At 35.3% G+C, this 15,539-nt stretch overlaps 8 non-coding genes across 8 annotated transcripts; all 8 read right to left on the bottom strand.

The window, feature by feature from the left end:
* Positions 1–1,728: 1,728 nt before the first annotated feature.
* Positions 1,729–1,800, bottom strand: trnah-gug (transfer RNA histidin (anticodon GUG)). Its single transcript has one exon. It is a non-coding gene; the product is annotated as a tRNA-His (tRNA).
* A 564-nt stretch (positions 1,801–2,364) lies between these two features.
* Positions 2,365–2,436, bottom strand: trnah-gug (transfer RNA histidin (anticodon GUG)). Its single transcript has one exon. It is a non-coding gene; the product is annotated as a tRNA-His (tRNA).
* Positions 2,437–3,377: 941 nt separating this feature from the next.
* trnah-gug (transfer RNA histidin (anticodon GUG)) lies at positions 3,378–3,449 on the bottom strand. Its single transcript has one exon. It is a non-coding gene; the product is annotated as a tRNA-His (tRNA).
* A 939-nt stretch (positions 3,450–4,388) lies between these two features.
* trnah-gug (transfer RNA histidin (anticodon GUG)) lies at positions 4,389–4,460 on the bottom strand. Its single transcript has one exon. It is a non-coding gene; the product is annotated as a tRNA-His (tRNA).
* A 3,155-nt stretch (positions 4,461–7,615) lies between these two features.
* Positions 7,616–7,687, bottom strand: trnah-gug (transfer RNA histidin (anticodon GUG)). The gene has a single exon. It is a non-coding gene; the product is annotated as a tRNA-His (tRNA).
* A 2,320-nt stretch (positions 7,688–10,007) lies between these two features.
* trnah-gug (transfer RNA histidin (anticodon GUG)) lies at positions 10,008–10,079 on the bottom strand. Its single transcript has one exon. It is a non-coding gene; the product is annotated as a tRNA-His (tRNA).
* A 793-nt stretch (positions 10,080–10,872) lies between these two features.
* trnah-gug (transfer RNA histidin (anticodon GUG)) lies at positions 10,873–10,944 on the bottom strand. Its single transcript has one exon. It is a non-coding gene; the product is annotated as a tRNA-His (tRNA).
* A 3,156-nt stretch (positions 10,945–14,100) lies between these two features.
* On the bottom strand, positions 14,101–14,172 carry trnah-gug (transfer RNA histidin (anticodon GUG)). Its single transcript has one exon. It is a non-coding gene; the product is annotated as a tRNA-His (tRNA).
* Between the last annotated feature and the right edge of the window lie 1,367 nt (positions 14,173–15,539).

A 15,539-nucleotide genomic window follows, 5' to 3' on the forward strand; every position in this document is an offset into this window, starting at 1 on the left:
CCAGTACCAACAATGAAAAAACATGCCTGTAATCATTCACGCTGACCTGCTACAATTACTTGCTCTGCAATCACAACCACACTGCCGTGACCCGGATTCGAACTGGGGTTGCTGCGGCCACAACGCAGAGTACTAACCACTATACGATCACGGCTGGCACGCTAGGTCATGCTGTCAGTTGCAGTCTGTATCTTGCAGTTGTCTCACTCCACTATATATACTTGAACAGTGACCTGTACGATGCGAACAGCAGATATTATTTACCGTCAGAACACCAGATGTCTCTGTGTTAATGCAGATGCTTTTACTGTGCCACGCGCATAAACGTGCGCATCGTTCACACATCAGATTCATATCAAGAACAAACGCATAATACAGACTGTAACTGCAGCCGCGTGTCGCTTCTGTTTGAACATCTGTCCCAACCACTTTTTCCACATTAAAACAAACAACAGAATTTGAATCAAAACAATGGAAATTGAATGAAAACAACGGAATTTGAATGAAAACAACAGAATTAGAATGTACAGAACAGAGTTTGAATCAAAACAACGGAAAACAACGGAATTAGAATAACAGAACAGAATTTGAATGAAAACAATGGAATTTGAATGAAAACAATGGAAATTGAATGAAAACAACGGAATTCGAATCAAAACAATGGAATTTGAATGAAAACAATGGAATTTGAATGAAAACAATGGAAATAGGATGAAAAGAACAGAATTTGAATAAAAACAATGGAAATTGAATGAAAACAATGGGATTTGAATGAAAACAATGGAAATAGAATGAAAACAATGGGATTTGAATGAAAACAATGGAAATAGAATGAAAAGAACAGAATTTGAATGAAAACAATGGAAATAGAATGAAAACAATGGAATTTGAATGAAAACAATGGAAATAGAATGAAAAGAACAGAATTTGAATGAAAACAATGGAAATTGAATGAAAACAACAGAATTTGAATGAAAACAATGGAATTTGAATGAAAACAATGGAATTTGAATGAAAACAATGGAAATAGAATGAAAAGAACAGAATTTGAATGAAAACAATGGAAATTGAATGAAAACAATGGAATTTGAATGAAAACAATGGAAATAGAATGAAAAGAACAGAATTTGAATGAAAACAATGGAAATTGAATGAAAACAATGGGATTTGAATGAAAACAACAGAATTTGAATGAAAACAATGGAATTTGAATGAAAACAACAGAATTTGAGAACAAACAATGGAATTGGAATAAAAAGAGTAGAATTAGAATGAAAACAAAAGCATTTGAATGAAAACAACGGAATTTCAATGAAAACAACGGAATTAGAATGAACAAAACAGAATTTGAATGAAAACAATGGAAATTGAATGAAAACAACGGAATTTGAATGAAAACAATGGGATTTGAATGAAAACAACAGAATTTGAATGAAAACAATGGAATTTGAATGAAAACAACAGAATTTGAGAACAAACAATGGAATTGGAATAAAAAGAGTAGAATTAGAATGAAAACAAAAGCATTTGAATGAAAACAATGGAAGTTTAAACTCTGTTGTAAAAATGAAAAAAAAGAACTGGTTGATGAGTTCACAGGTAAGGTAAGGAAAAGCTGGTTATGTTAAGAAATTTGATTGGGCAATCCAGTACCAACAATGAAAAAACATGCCTGTAATCATTCACGCTGACCTGCTACAATTACTTGCTCTGCAATCACAACCACACTGCCGTGACCCGGATTCGAACCAGGGTTGCTGCGGCCACAACGCAGAGTACTAACCACTATACGATCACGGCTGGCACGCTAGGTCATGCTGTCAGTTGCAGTCTGTATCTTGCAGTTGTCTCACTCCACTATATATACTTGAACAGTGACCTGTACGATGCGAACAGCAGATATTATTTACCGTCAGAACACCAGATGTCTCTGTGTAATTGCAGATGCTTTTACTGTGCCACGTGCATAAATGTGCGCATCGTTCACACATCAGATTCATATGAAGAACAAACGCATAATACAGACTGTAACTGCAGCCGCGTGTCGCTTCTGTTTGAACATCTGTCCCAACCACTTTTTCCACATTAAAACAAACAACAGAATTTGAATCAAAACAATGGAAATTGAATGAAAACAACGGAATTAGAATGAAAACAACGGAATTTGAATGAAAACAATGGAAGTTTAAACTCTGTTGTAAAAATGAAAAAGAAAACTGGTTGATGAGTTCACAGGTAAGGTAAGGAAAAGCTGGTTATGTTAAGAAATTTGATTGGGCAATCCAGTACCAACAATGAAAAAACATGCCTGTAATCATTCACGCTGACCTGCTACAATTACTTGCTCTGCAATCACAACCACACTGCCGTGACCCGGATTCGAACCGGGGTTGCTGCGGCCACAACGCAGAGTACTAACCACTATACGATCACGGCTGGCACGCTAGGTCATGCTGTCAGTTGCAGTCTGTATCTTGCAGTTGTCTCACTCCACTATATATACTTGAACAGTAACCTGTACGATGCGAACAGCAGATATTATTTACCGTCAGAACACCAGATGTCTCTGTGTAATTGCAGATGCTTTTACTGTGCCACGTGCATAAATGTGCGCATCGTTCACACATCAGATTCATATGAAGAACAAACGCATAATACAGACTGTAACTGCAGCCGCGTGTCGCTTCTGTTTGAACATCTGTCCCAACCACTTTTTCCACATTAAAACAAACAACAGAATTTGAATCAAAACAATGGAAATTGAATGAAAACAACGGAATTTGAATGAAAACAACAGAATTAGAATGTACAGAACAGAGTTTGAATCAAAACAACGGAAAAGAACGGAATTAGAATAACAGAACAGAATTTGAATCAAAACAATGGAATTTGAATGAAAACAATGGAAATAGAATGAAAAGAACAGAATTTGAATGAAAACAACGGAATTTAAATGAAAACAACAGAATTTGAATGAAAACAACGGAATTTGAATGAAAACAACAGAATTTGAATGTACAGAACAGAGTTTGAATCAAAACAACGGAAAAGAACGGAATTAGAATAACAGAACAGAATTTGAATCAAAACAATGGAATTTGAATGAAAACAATGGAAATAGAATGAAAACAACAGAATTTGAATGAAAACAACGGAATTTGAATGAAAACAATGGAATTTGAATGAAAACAACGGAAGTTTAAACTCTGTTGTAAAAATGAAAAAAAAACTGGTTGATGAGTTCACAGGTAAGGTAAGGAAAAGCTGGTTATGTTAAGAAATTTGATTGGGCAATCCAGTACCAACAATGAAAAAACATGCCTGTAATCATTCACGCTGACCTGCTACAATTACTTGCTCTGCAATCACAACCACACTGCCGTGACCCGGATTCGAACCGGGGTTGCTGCGGCCACAACGCAGAGTACTAACCACTATACGATCACGGCTGGCGCGCTGGATTATGCTTTCAGTTGCAGTCTGTATCTTGCAGTTGTCTCACTCCACTATATATACTTGAACAGTGACCTGTACGATGCGCAAAAGAACAGCAGACATTATTTACCGTCAGAACGCCAGATGTCTCTGTGTAATTGCAGATGCTTTTACTGTGCCACGTGCATAAATGTGCGCATCGTTCACACATCAGATTCATATGAAGAACAAACGCATAATACAGACTGTAACTGCAGCCGCATGTCGCTTCTGTTTGAACATCTGTCCCAAACACTTTTTCCACATTAAAACAAACAACAGAATTTGAATCAAAACAATGGAATTTGAATGAAAAGAACAGAATTTGAATGAAAACAACGGAATTTGAATGAAAACAACAGAATTTGAATGAAAACAATGGAATTTGAATGAAAAGAACAGAATTTGAATGAAAACAACGGAATTTGAATGAAAACAACAGAATTAGAATGTACAGAACAGAGTTTGAATCAAAACAACGGAAAAGAACGGAATTAGAATAACAGAACAGAATTTGAATCAAAACAATGGAATTTGAATGAAAACAATGGAAATAGAATGAAAAGAACAGAATTTGAATGAAAACAACGGAATTTAAATGAAAACAACAGAATTTGAATGAAAACAACGGAATTTGAATGAAAACAACAGAATTTGAATGAAAACAATGGAATTTGAATGAAAACAACGGAATTAGAATGAACAAAACAGAATTTGAATGAAAACAACGGAAGTTTAAACTCTGTTGTAAAAATGAAAAAAAACTGGTTGATGAGTTCACAGGTAAGGTAAGGAAAAGCTGGTTATGTTAAGAAATTTGATTGGGCAATCCAGTACCAACAATGAAAAAAATCATGCCTGTAATCATTCACGCTGACCTGCTACAATTACTTGCTCTGCAATCACAACCACACTGCCGTGACCCGGATTCGAACCGGGGTTGCTGCGGCCACAACGCAGAGTACTAACCACTATACGATCACGGCTGGCGCGCTGGATTATGCTTTCAGTTGCAGTCTGTATCTTGCAGTTGTCTCACTCCACTATATATACTTGAACAGTGACCTGTACGATGCGCAAAAGAACAGCAGACATTATTTACCGTCAGAACGCCAGATGTCTCTGTGTAATTGCAGATGCTTTTACTGTGCCACGTGCATAAATGTGCGCATCGTTCACACATCAGATTCATATGAAGAACAAACGCATAATACAGACTGTAACTGCAGCCGCATGTCGCTTCTGTTTGAACATCTGTCCCAAACACTTTTTCCACATTAAAACAAACAACAGAATTTGAATCAAAACAATGGAATTTGAATGAAAAGAACAGAATTTGAATGAAAACAACGGAATTTGAATGAAAACAACAGAATTTGAATGAAAACAATGGAATTTGAATGAAAAGAACAGAATTTGAATGAAAACAACGGAATTTGAATGAAAAGAACAGAATTTGAATGAAAACAATGGAATTTAAATGAAAACAACAGAATTTGAATGAAAACAACGGAATTTGAATGAAAACAACAGAATTTGAATGAAAACAATGGAATTTGAATGAAAACAACGGAATTAGAATGAACAAAACAGAATTTGAATGAAAACAACGGAAGTTTAAACTCTGTTGTAAAAATGAAAAAAAACTGGTTGATGAGTTCACAGGTAAGGTAAGGAAAAGCTGGTTATGTTAAGAAATTTGATTGGGCAATCCAGTACCAACAATGAAAAAACATGCCTGTAATCATTCACGCTGACCTGCTACAATTACTTGCTCTGCAATCACAACCACACTGCCGTGACCCGGATTCGAATCAGGGTTGCTGCGGCCACAACGCAGAGTACTAACCACTATACGATCACGGCTGGCGCGCTGGATTATGCTGTCAGTTGCAGTCTGCATCTTGCAGTTGTCTCACTCCACTATATATACTTGAACAGTAACCTGTACGATGCGCAAAAGAACAGCAGACATTATTTACCGTCAGAACGCCAGATGTCTCTGTGTTACAGTTTTTTACAGTCGCTAACAAGCGCCTACCCATACTTCAGATACTTTTTCTAAACTCTTAACACAGACCCACACCTACAAAACACAATTGGCCAAATGGATAATATCCTTCCCAAAAATACACTTTGTTAAATATATACTAACTCCTCATTTCAAAATTAGAACACATCGTTCTCTGCACACACTAACTGTACAAAAACACTATAAATCTGACTCAAAATGAAATTAGTCTGTCAAAGAATAACACTTGTTTTCACTTCACAAGGTACATGCAGTCAATCAAAGTACACCAGGTTTCAAAATACTGGCTATTATTGACATTACAAAAACTGCATAGACTTTTATGTTTCAGTTTCACAGGTATTTGCATGCGAAACATGCAATCCACCATATTGACACCAGAAATGTCTTGGTTGGTAACTGTATGTCCACATGTACAGTAATGTTCACATTCAAAAGCATTCCAGTAAAAAGCAAACAAGTTTTTGTTTCTTTACTGTTTACCACAGGAGGTACAGTAGAAACACGGTATGATAGGACAGAGAAAGTTTTACAGTATTGCTTACAGTGAACAAAATATCCATGAAACACACAAGAGCATTCTGAACAAAAAAACAACAGCAAAAAGCCAAGATAAAAAGGGGGGAGGGGGGCTAAAAAAAGGCAAAAGATTTGCATCTAATCTCTGCGATCTTCAGGGTTAGGCCACATGTTTTCATCAACATCACATCTGATGTTATCCAAGTCGATGCACCTGGGATAAAACCGCCTGGTATGTCGGATCCACCGACATATCATTGCAGAAGCAGAGGTTTTTATACTGTATCTAAGGTTTGGAATATTGTTTTTGCTATTGTGGGATGTTGTGTGTTAACATTCGTAGATACTACAAGAACAGTCCATAGTTTTGTTGGGAGGTATAACTTGTCTGTTAAGAAAATGTAAGCATTGTGGAAATGTGTTCACTGACTGCATATTGGGTGAACACGACATGAAATGTGTGAATGGTATGGCCACAACAGACCGATGCTGTGCTAATTGTGTTTAGAGTTTTGCAAATGTGACAACTGTTTGGACAAACGCTTGTTAGCGACTGTAAAAAACTGTAATGCAGATGCTTTTACTGTGCCACGCGCATAAACGTGCGCATCGTTCACACATCAGATTCATATGAAGAACAAACGCATAATACAGACTGTAACTGCAGCCGCGTGTCGCTTCTGTTTGAACATCTGTCCCAACCACTTTTTCCACATTAAAACAAACAACAGAATTTGAATCAAAACAATGGAAATTGAATGAAAACAACGGAATTTGAATGAAAACAACGGAATTTGAATGTACAGAACAGAGTTTGAATCAAAACAACGGAAAACAACGGAATTAGAATAACAGAACAGAATTTGAATGAAAACAATGGAATTTGAATGAAAACAATGGAAATAGAATGAAAAGAACAGAATTTGAATGAAAACAATGGAAATTGAATGAAAACAATGGAATTTGAATGAAAACAATGGAAATAGAATGAAAAGAACAGAATTTGAATGAAAACAATGGAAATTGAATGAAAACAATGGGATTTGAATGAAAACAACAGAATTTGAATGAAAACAATGGAATTTGAATGAAAACAACAGAATTTGAGAACAAACAATGGAATTGGAATAAAAAGAGTAGAATTAGAATGAAAACAAAAGCATTTGAATGAAAACAACGGAATTTCAATGAAAACAACGGAATTAGAATGAACAAAACAGAATTTGAATGAAAACAATGGAAATTGAATGAAAACAACGGAATTTGAATGAAAACAATGGGATTTGAATGAAAACAACAGAATTTGAATGAAAACAATGGAATTTGAATGAAAACAACAGAATTTGAGAACAAACAATGGAATTGGAATAAAAAGAGTAGAATTAGAATGAAAACAAAAGCATTTGAATGAAAACAATGGAAGTTTAAACTCTGTTGTAAAAATGAAAAAAAAAAACTGGTTGATGAGTTCACAGGTAAGGTAAGGAAAAGCTGGTTATGTTAAGAAATTTGATTGGGCAATGAAAAAACATGCCTGTAATCATTCACGCTGACCTGCTACAATTACTTGCTCTGCAATCACAACCACACTGCCGTGACCCGGATTCGAACCAGGGTTGCTGCGGCCACAACGCAGAGTACTAACCACTATACGATCACGGCTGGCACGCTAGGTCATGCTGTCAGTTGCAGTCTGTATCTTGCAGTTGTCTCACTCCACTATATATACTTGAACAGTGACCTGTACGATGCGAACAGCAGATATTATTTACCGTCAGAACACCAGATGTCTCTGTGTAATTGCAGATGCTTTTACTGTGCCACGTGCATAAATGTGCGCATCGTTCACACATCAGATTCATATGAAGAACAAACGCATAATACAGACTGTAACTGCAGCCGCGTGTCGCTTCTGTTTGAACATCTGTCCCAACCACTTTTTCCACATTAAAACAAACAACAGAATTTGAATCAAAACAATGGAAATTGAATGAAAACAACGGAATTTGAATGAAAACAACGGAATTTGAATGTACAGAACAGAGTTTGAATCAAAACAACGGAAAACAACGGAATTAGAATAACAGAACAGAATTTGAATGAAAACAATGGAATTTGAATGAAAACAATGGAAATAGAATGAAAAGAACAGAATTTGATTGAAAACAATGGAAATTGAATGAAAACAACAGAATTTGAGAACAAACAATGGAATTGGAATAAAAAGAGTAGAATTAGAATGAAAACAAAAGCATTTGAATGAAAACAACGGAATTTGAATGAAAACAACGGAATTAGAATGAACAAAACAGAATTTGAATGAAAACAATGGAAGTTTAAACTCTGTTGTAAAAATGAAAAAGAAAACTGGTTGATGAGTTCACAGGTAAGGTAAGGAAAAGCTGGTTATGTTAAGAAATTTGATTGGGCAATCCAGTACCAACAATGAAAAAACATGCCTGTAATCATTCACGCTGACCTGCTACAATTACTTGCTCTGCAATCACAACCACACTGCCGTGACCCGGATTCGAACTGGGGTTGCTGCGGCCACAACGCAGAGTACTAACCACTATACGATCACGGCTGGCACGCTAGGTCATGCTGTCAGTTGCAGTCTGTATCTTGCAGTTGTCTCACTCCACTATATATACTTGAACAGTGACCTGTACGATGCGAACAGCAGATATTATTTACCGTCAGAACACCAGATGTCTCTGTGTTAATGCAGATGCTTTTACTGTGCCACGCGCATAAACGTGCGCATCGTTCACACATCAGATTCATATCAAGAACAAACGCATAATACAGACTGTAACTGCAGCCGCGTGTCGCTTCTGTTTGAACATCTGTCCCAACCACTTTTTCCACATTAAAACAAACAACAGAATTTGAATCAAAACAATGGAAATTGAATGAAAACAACGGAATTTGAATGAAAACAACAGAATTAGAATGTACAGAACAGAGTTTGAATCAAAACAACGGAAAACAACGGAATTAGAATAACAGAACAGAATTTGAATGAAAACAATGGAATTTGAATGAAAACAATGGAAATTGAATGAAAACAACGGAATTCGAATCAAAACAATGGAATTTGAATGAAAACAATGGAATTTGAATGAAAACAATGGAAATAGGATGAAAAGAACAGAATTTGAATAAAAACAATGGAAATTGAATGAAAACAATGGGATTTGAATGAAAACAATGGAAATAGAATGAAAACAATGGGATTTGAATGAAAACAATGGAAATAGAATGAAAAGAACAGAATTTGAATGAAAACAATGGAAATAGAATGAAAACAATGGAATTTGAATGAAAACAATGGAAATAGAATGAAAAGAACAGAATTTGAATGAAAACAATGGAAATTGAATGAAAACAACAGAATTTGAATGAAAACAATGGAATTTGAATGAAAACAATGGAATTTGAATGAAAACAATGGAAATAGAATGAAAAGAACAGAATTTGAATGAAAACAATGGAAATTGAATGAAAACAATGGAATTTGAATGAAAACAATGGAAATAGAATGAAAAGAACAGAATTTGAATGAAAACAATGGAAATTGAATGAAAACAATGGGATTTGAATGAAAACAACAGAATTTGAATGAAAACAATGGAAATTGAATGAAAACAACAGAATTTGAGAACAAACAATGGAATTGGAATAAAAAGAGTAGAATTAGAATGAAAACAAAAGCATTTGAATGAAAACAACGGAATTTCAATGAAAACAACGGAATTAGAATGAACAAAACAGAATTTGAATGAAAACAATGGAAGTTTAAACTCTGTTGTAAAAATGAAAAAAAAAAAACTGGTTGATGAGTTCACAGGTAAGGTAAGGAAAATCTGGTTATGTTAAGAAATTTGATTGGGCAATCCAGTACCAACAATGAAAAAACATGCCTGTAATCATTCACGCTGACCTGCTACAATTACTTGCTCTGCAATCACAACCACACTGCCGTGACCCGGATTCGAACCGGGGTTGCTGCGGCCACAACGCAGAGTACTAACCACTATACGATCACGGCTGGCACGCTAGGTCATGCTGTCAGTTGCAGTCTGTATCTTGCAGTTGTCTCACTCCACTATATATACTTGAACAGTAACCTGTACGATGCGAACAGCAGATATTATTTACCGTCAGAACACCAGATGTCTCTGTGTAATTGCAGATGCTTTTACTGTGCCACGTGCATAAATGTGCGCATCGTTCACACATCAGATTCATATGAAGAACAAACGCATAATACAGACTGTAACTGCAGCCGCGTGTCGCTTCTGTTTGAACATCTGTCCCAACCACTTTTTCCACATTAAAACAAACAACAGAATTTGAATCAAAACAATGGAAATTGAATGAAAACAACGGAATTTGAATGAAAACAACAGAATTAGAATGTACAGAACAGAGTTTGAATCAAAACAACGGAAAAGAACGGAATTAGAATAACAGAACAGAATTTGAATGAAAACAATGGAATTTGAATGAAAACAATGGAAATAGAATGAAAAGAACAGAATTTGAATGAAAACAACGGAATTTAAATGAAAACAACAGAATTTGAATGAAAACAACGGAATTTGAATGAAAACAACAGAATTTGAATGAAAACAATGGAATTTGAATGAAAACAACGGAAGTTTAAACTCTGTTGTAAAAATGAAAAAAAACTGGTTGATGAGTTCACAGGTAAGGTAAGGAAAAGCTGGTTATGTTAAGAAATTTGATTGGGCAATCCAGTACCAACAATGAAAAAAATCATGCCTGTAATCATTCACGCTGACCTGCTACAATTACTTGCTCTGCAATCACAACCACACTGCCGTGACCCGGATTCGAACCGGGGTTGCTGCGGCCACAACGCAGAGTACTAACCACTATACGATCATGGCTGGCGCGCTGGATTATGCTTTCAGTTGCAGTCTGTATCTTGCAGTTGTCTCACTCCACTATATATACTTGAACAGTGACCTGTACGATGCGCAAAAGAACAGCAGACATTATTTACCGTCAGAACGCCAGATGTCTCTGTGTAATTGCAGATGCTTTTACTGTGCCACGTGCATAAATGTGCGCATCGTTCACACATCAGATTCATATGAAGAACAAACGCATAATACAGACTGTAACTGCAGCCGCATGTCGCTTCTGTTTGAACATCTGTCCCAAACACTTTTTCCACATTAAAACAAACAACAGAATTTGAATCAAAACAATGGAATTTGAATGAAAAGAACAGAATTTGAATGAAAACAACGGAATTTGAATGAAAACAACAGAATTTGAATGAAAACAATGGAATTTGAATGAAAAGAACAGAATTTGAATGAAAACAACGGAATTTGAATGAAAACAACAGAATTAGAATGTACAGAACAGAGTTTGAATCAAAACAACGGAAAAGAACGGAATTAGAATAACAGAACAGAATTTGAATCAAAACAATGGAATTTGAATGAAAACAATGGAAATAGAATGAAAAGAACAGAATTTGAATGAAAACAACGGAATTTAAATGAAAACAACAGAATTTGAATGAAAACAACGGAATTTGAATGAAAACAACAGAATTTGAATGAAAACAATGGAATTTGAATGAAAACAACGGAATTAGAATGAACAAAACAGAATTTGAATGAAAACAACGGAAGTTTAAACTCTGTTGTAAAAATGAAAAAAAACTGGTTGATGAGTTCACAGGTAAGGTAAGGAAAAGCTGGTTATGTTAAGAAATTTGATTGGGCAATCCAGTACCAACAATGAAAAAACATGCCTGTAATCATTCACGCTGACCTGCTACAATTACTTGCTCTGCAATCACAACCACACTGCCGTGACCCGGATTCGAATCAGGGTTGCTGCGGCCACAACGCAGAGTACTAACCACTATACGATCACGGCTGGCGCGCTGGATTATGCTGTCAGTTGCAGTCTGCATCTTGCAGTTGTCTCACTCCACTATATATACTTGAACAGTAACCTGTACGATGCGCAAAAGAACAGCAGACATTATTTACCGTCAGAACGCCAGATGTCTCTGTGTTACAGTTTTTTACAGTCGCTAACAAGCGCCTACCCATACTTCAGATACTTTTTCTAAACTCTTAACACAGACCCACACCTACAAAACACAATTGGCCAAATGGATAATATCCTTCCCAAAAATACACTTTGTTAAATATATACTAACTCCTCATTTCAAAATTAGAACACATCGTTCTCTGCACACACTAACTGTACAAAAACACTATAAATCTGACTCAAAATGAAATTAGTCTGTCAAAGAATAACACTTGTTTTCACTTCACAAGGTACATGCAGTCAATCAAAGTACACCAGGTTTCAAAATACTGGCTATTATTGACATTACAAAAACTGCATAGACTTTTATGTTTCAGTTTCACAGGTATTTGCATGCGAAACATGCAATCCACCATATTGACACCAGAAATGTCTTGGTTGGTAACTGTATGTCCACATGTACAGTAATGTTCACATTCAAAAGCATTCCAGTAAAAAGCAAACAAGTTTTTGTTTCTTTACTGTTTACCACAGGAGGTACAGTAGAAACACGGTATGATAGGACAGAGAAAGTTTTACAGTATTGCTTACAGTGAACAAAATATCCATGAAACACACAAGAGCATTCTGAACAAAAAAACAACAGCAAAAAGCCAAGATAAAAAGGGGGGAGGGGGGCTAAAAAAAGGCAAAAGATTTGCATCTAATCTCTGCGATCTTCAGGGTTAGGCCACATGTTTTCATCAACATCACATCTGATGTTATCCAAGTCGATGCACCTGGGATAAAACCGCCTGGTATGTCGGATCCACCGACATATCATTGCAGAAGCAGAGGTTTTTATACTGTATCTAAGGTTTGGAATATTGTTTTTGCTATTGTGGGATGTTGTGTGTTAACATTCGTAGATACTACAAGAACAGTCCATAGTTTTGTTGGGAGGTATAACTTGTCTGTTAAGAAAATGTAAGCATTGTGGAAATGTGTTCACTGACTGCATATTGGGTGAACACGACATGAAATGTGTGAATGGTATGGCCACAACAGACCGATGCTGTGCTAATTGTGTTTAGAGTTTTGCAAATGTGACAACTGTTTGGACAAACGCTTGTTAGCGACTGTAAAAAACTGTAATGCAGATGCTTTTACTGTGCCACGCGCATAAACGTGCGCATCGTTCACACATCAGATTCATATGAAGAACAAACGCATAATACAGACTGTAACTGCAGCCGCGTGTCGCTTCTGTTTGAACATCTGTCCCAACCACTTTTTCCACATTAAAACAAACAACAGAATTTGAATCAAAACAATGGAATTTGAATGAAAACAACGGAATTAGAATGTACAGAACAGAGTTTGAATGAAAACAACGGAAAACAACGGAATTAGAATAACAGAACAGAATTTGAATGAAAACAATGGAATTTGAATGAAAACAATGGAAATAGAATGAAAAGAACAGAATTTGAATGAAAACAATGGAAATTGAATGAAAACAACGGAATTTGAATGAAAACAACAGAATTTGAATGAAAACAATGGAATTTGAATGAAAACAACAGAATTTGAATGAAAACAATGGAATTTGAATGAAAACAATGGGATTTGAATGAAAACAACAGAATTTGAATGAAAACAATGGAATTTGAATGAAAACAATGGGATTTGAATGAAAACAACAGAATTTGAATGAAAACAACAGAATTTGAGAACAAACAATGGAATTGGAATAAAAAGAGTAGAATTAGAATGAAAACAAAAGCATTTGAATGAAAACAACGGAATTTCAATGAAAACAACGGAATTAGAATGAACAAAACAGAATTTGAATGAAAACAACGGAAGTTTAAACTCTGTTGTAAAAATGAAAAAAAAACTGGTTGATGAGTTCACAGGTAAGGTAAGGAAAAGCTGGTTATGTTAAGAAATTTGATTGGGCAATCCAGTACCAACAATGAAAAAACATGCCTGTAATCATTCACGCTGACCTGCTACAATTACTTGCTCTGCAATCACAACCACACTGCCGTGACCCGGATTCGAACCGGGGTTGCTGCGGCCACAACGCAGAGTACTAACCACTATACGATCACGGCTGGCACGCTAGGTCATGCTGTCAGTTGCAGTCTGTATCTTGCAGTTGTCTCACTCCACTATATATACTTGAACAGTGACCTGTACGATGCGCAAAAGAACAGCAGACATTATTTACCGTCAGAATGCCAGATGTCTCTGTGTTAATGCAGATGCTTTTACTGTGCCACGCGCATAAACGTGCACATCGTTCACACATCAGATTCATATGAAGAACAAACGCATAATACAGACTGTAACTGCAGCCGCGTGTCACTTCTGTTTGAACATCTGTCCCAACCACTTTTTCCACATTAAAACAAACAACAGAATTTGAATCAAAACAATGGAAATTGAATGAAAACAACGGAATTTGAATGAAAACAACAGAATTAGAATGTACAGAACAGAGTTTGAATCAAAACAACGGAAAACAACGGAATTAGAATAACAGAACAGAATTTGAATGAAAACAATGGAATTTGAATGAAAACAATGGAAATAGAATGAAAAGAACAGAATTTGAATGAAAACAATGGAAATTGAATGAAAACAACAGAATTTGAATGAAAACAATGGGATTTGAATGAAAACAACAGAATTCGAATCAAAACAATGGAATTTGAATGAAAACAATGGAATTTGAATGAAAACAATGGAAATAGAATGAAAAGAACAGAATTTGAATGAAAACAATGGAAATTGAATGAAAACAACGGAATTTGAATGAAAACAACGGAATTAGAATGTACAGAACAGAGTTTGAATCAAAACAACGGAAAACAACGGAATTAGAATAACAGAACAGAATTTGAATGAAAACAATGGAATTTGAATGAAAACAATGGAAATTGAATGAAAACAACAGAATTCGAATCAAAACAATGGAATTTGAATGAAAACAATGGGATTTGAATGAAAACAACAGAATTCGAATCAAAACAATGGAATTTGAATGAAAACAATGGAATTTGAATGAAAACAATGGAAATAGAATGAAAAGAACAGAATTTGAATGAAAACAATGGAAATTGAATGAAAACAACAGAATTTGAATCAAAACAATGGAAATTGAATGAAAACAACGGAATTTGAATGAAAACAACAGAATTAGAATGTACAGAACAGAGTTTGAATGAAAACAACGGAAAACAACGGAATTAGAATAACAGAACAGAATTTGAATGAAAACAATGGAATTTGAATGAAAACAATGGAAATAGAATGAAAAGAACAGAATTTGAATGAAAACAATGGAAATTGAATGAAAACAACAGAATTTGAATGAAAACAATGGGATTTGAATGAAAACAACAGAATTCGAATCAAAACAATGGAATTTGAATGAAAACAATGGAATTTGAATGAAAACAATGGAAATAGAATGAAA

This window comes from Aulonocara sp. 'chitande type north' Nkhata Bay, linkage group LG22 (assembly GCF_057382095.1).
Source record: "Aulonocara sp. 'chitande type north' Nkhata Bay isolate Kocher_YH1m ecotype deep benthic linkage group LG22, A_spYH_male_GT1.1, whole genome shotgun sequence".
In the NCBI taxonomy this organism is placed as follows: Eukaryota; Metazoa; Chordata; class Actinopteri; order Cichliformes; family Cichlidae; genus Aulonocara; species Aulonocara sp. 'chitande type north' Nkhata Bay.